At 32.7% G+C, this 3830-nt stretch overlaps 1 non-coding gene across 1 annotated transcript; it reads right to left on the bottom strand.

Annotated features, from left to right (window-relative positions):
* Positions 1-3496: 3496 nt before the first annotated feature.
* LOC121210527 (small nucleolar RNA R71) lies at positions 3497-3603 on the bottom strand. The gene has a single exon (XR_005905645.1). It is a non-coding gene; the product is annotated as a small nucleolar RNA R71 (small nucleolar RNA).
* Positions 3604-3830: the final 227 nt, after the last annotated feature.

The following is a 3830-nucleotide window of genomic DNA, read 5'->3' as shown; positions in this document are numbered from 1 at the left end:
TCTTACTCTTCTACTTCTCTTTGGGATGCCTTTTGAGGTTCCCTTCATCGTCCTTTTATAAGTAGAGTTTAACCAATCAGATTGTGTTAATCTTCTCCTATTTTCTAGGGTGATTTATCTAGTACGAGTTTAAATTTCAAACTAAAACAGCTATGTGTGAAATGTTTGACTCTATCTTCCCGGCATTGCTGCAACACTCTTATTGACATATTATCTGTACTTTGCCCTAACAAAACTTCACTCATTTATTTCCTTTCTTCAAAACCCTATTCCTTTCCTACCACCACAAAAACTTCAAAAAAACTAATTAAAAACACCAATTAACTCAACATAGTCCAAGTTTGAATGCAATATAACAAATGCTAATTAAAAAGCCCTAAAATGCAACAAAATGTACCTAAGTACAAACAATTTGCTAGGTCGAAAGGCAGAAAATATAATTTCTTTCAAGAGTTATCACACCCCCAAACCTATGGTATTGTTTATCCTGAAACAAAAATTTCCTATATGTGCTAATGCAAATTTTTTTTCCTAGCATGAATCTCTTTTCATACTGTTTATATGTCTGAAAAACAATGTATATCTCAATTCTCGAAATTTTTTTTGTCCTAAAGCCTATTCGAATGGCTAAGGTTTGTCTAGCAAAGGTAGTGCAGAAATATCTCTTAAAAACAAAAACTTCTAAATACACATCCACTCTTCCCTTCTATCGTATAACAAATATCTTCTAACCATTTAGTTCATTTTCCACCTAACATCAATTATTTTTTATTATTCTATATTATTCTCTATTTTTTTTGAATGGGTTAGGGAATTTAGCATATCACAACATTTTTTTGCCCTAGTAATCACAGTGGAGCATACACCAAATTGCTGAGGCATTACAGATATCACAGTTTAAACAAGAAACCATTCTTGAAGTTAGGGCCTTTGACTGAAAAGATGGATGGAGCATACAACTACAGTAAACTGAAAAATATATAGGATTTTTCCTATATAATTTGTCACCTTTTTACTTAAATTTGTTGTTAAAACCAAGTAATTGCTTAATAAATTAATGAAATATATGAAAATATGAAATTGAGACAGAAATTATTAAAATGTGATTTTATGCTTTATTATATAGTTTTCATGCAGAAAATGACTTCTTTTATATTAATTTGAGCATATTATATTTTCAAGCTATAAAGTGGGTCATGCATGATTAAATTAAATAATAAAATATAAAGTTATATTTAATAATTTATTTTAATATGTTTCATTAATAAATTGGGTTTAATTAATTAAGTAAATTGATTAATTAAAGTGGTTAAATTACATTCTTTGGTCCTCTAAATTATGTACTACTGCTGGATAGGTCTGAGAGCTTTACGTTGATTACAAAACCATCCAAATAGAGGACCAAGTCAACCCAAAATTTGGCTGCACATGGATGTTCATAAATCAAATTTTGGTTTAATTACACAAAGTCCTTGAAGAGTTGAAGAAATCGAAGATTTACCCAGAGATTTGCAATTGACTGAGTCCTGATCTTGATGATGTTGTGGAACTTAAATCAAGCAAAAATCAGCCAACTTTCCACAAATCATGGCCGACCACCCTTGGATGAATTTGCAAAAGATGGACACTCCTATTTTTAGCAAACTAGCTCCCTTGCCTTGCCTATAAATAAGACCCCATTTCTCACTTTTCTAATCATCCCTCATCCTTCATCCCTTAACCATCCCTCACTCATTCATCATTCTCTCCTCTATCAACTCTCTTAGCCCTCATGCCTATCATCAACTTTGCATAAAGAATTTTAGCAAATTAACCTCTTAAATAGCCCTTGGTCAGTCACCTCGGAGAGCTATCAGCAAAGGAGCGAAGCGAAGGAACGAATGAGCCCTCGTCAGTCAGAGTATTAGGTGACAATCACTTTGATTTGGGTTTAATCTTTCTTTTCTTTAACCTAATTCAAGAATGTTCGCTATGTGTTTACTGTTCTTGTTTACAACAATGATAGCTTAATTTTATTTAAGTTAGGATGATTATTTTGATTGAATAATATTTATTTGATTCATGCTTATAATGTTTGTGCCTCAATCGATCATGTTTTCAATTAAAATCAAGTCTATATTTCGCTCATACGTGATTGAAATACACCTGAATTAGCTGAGCGATCCTAATCAGACGACGGATAATGGACACATAATTGAAATTTGCATGCTCAATTTAGATCTTAACTCGATTAAAGTGCAAGTTACATAACAAGCCTAACCAGGATCTGTTATCTGTATAGTTTTTAAATTTGTGTGATTAAACAGTTTCAAGCCTAACACGTCCCTGTTACCTCGCATGAATACTAAGAAACCCTTAGTAAATATGGATTAGTAAAATGTGTATTTACTAAGTAAAGGATTTGAAAGGACCTAATATGGTTTCCAAACTCATGAAAGATCGAGTTGCCATAGAATGTTTTTCCAAATATTGATAAGCATGTCAATAATAATTTGAGTTTAATTAAAGTAATTGTCCTAGCTTATTTATGTTATAATTGTTACTTATTGTGTTAATTCTGCTAAAATCTATTTCTATTTCATTCATATAGTTGCATGTTAGGATAAATCACATTAGGGATCATTGCATTTAGTTTAATATATTTTAATCATCACTTCTCAATTATATTGTTTTTATTTATCAAATTGTTAATATAATTTTACAAATTAATTGACTTAGCACAAATACAATTCCCGTGAAGACGATAACTCGATACTTACTTATTACTTGATAACAACTGTGTACACTTGCACAAACCTGTGCATTACAAGTTTTTGGTGTCATTTCCGAGGATTGTCAATTGTTGCCATAGTCATTTTTTATGAAATTATTTATTTTCAATTTGGTTATTTCTAACATTACTTACTTATTTTTTTTAAAATTTTGTGTTTTCCTTTTCAGGTGTTTATGAGCATAGATCGGATTATTGATTTACTCCCAGTAGACCCTGAAATTGAGTGAACTTTCAGACAAAGAAGACGTGAGCCAACAGTTGAAAGACAAGTCGAGATGGACCTTGGAAATCAAAATCAAGACCAAGGTAATGAAGCTGATCGTGTACAAAATCCCATCCTCATTGTCGATGATAGGGATTGATGCATCAGACAATATGCTATATCACTTTTCAATGAGTTAAATCCAGGAATTAGAAGGCTAGATATTGAGACAACCTAATTCGAATTGAAACCAGTGATGTTTCAAATGCTACAAATGGTGGGCCAATTTAGTGGTATGCCCATAGAAGACACATCTCCACCTTCGATTGTTTATGGAGGTGAGTGATTCATTCAAGATAGCCAGTGTGACTGAAGACGCACTGAGATTGAAGTTGTTTCTGTACTTGTTGCGAGATCAAGCACGAGCATGGCTGAATTCATTGCCACCAAGTTTCATATCTCCATGGCAAGAATTAGCAGAGAGATTTTTGGTTAAGTATTTTCTGCTTAGTAAGAACTCTAAGTTGAGGAACGAGATCACAACTTTCCATCAATTGGATGACGAGTCTTTGTATGAGGCTTGGAAGCAATTCAAGGAGTTACTTCGTAAGTGTCCTCATCATGGGATTCCTAATTGTATCCAGTTGGAGACATTCTATAATGGTCTTAATGCACATACAAGACTGATGGTAGATGCTTCTGCGAACAGTGCAATTTTGTCTAAGTCTTATAATGAGGCTTATAAGATCATCGAGAAGATCGCAAGTAATAACTATCAATAGCCAACAAATCGAACAGCTTCAAGAAGACATATAGCTGGAGTTCATGAAGTTGATGCTCTCACTTTGTTATCAG

This window comes from Gossypium hirsutum, chromosome A11, assembly GCF_007990345.1.
Source record: "Gossypium hirsutum isolate 1008001.06 chromosome A11, Gossypium_hirsutum_v2.1, whole genome shotgun sequence".
In the NCBI taxonomy this organism is placed as follows: Eukaryota; Viridiplantae; Streptophyta; class Magnoliopsida; order Malvales; family Malvaceae; genus Gossypium; species Gossypium hirsutum.
Note: the sequence above shows the minus strand (reverse complement) of the source record. Positions and strands in the feature narration are given on the sequence as shown.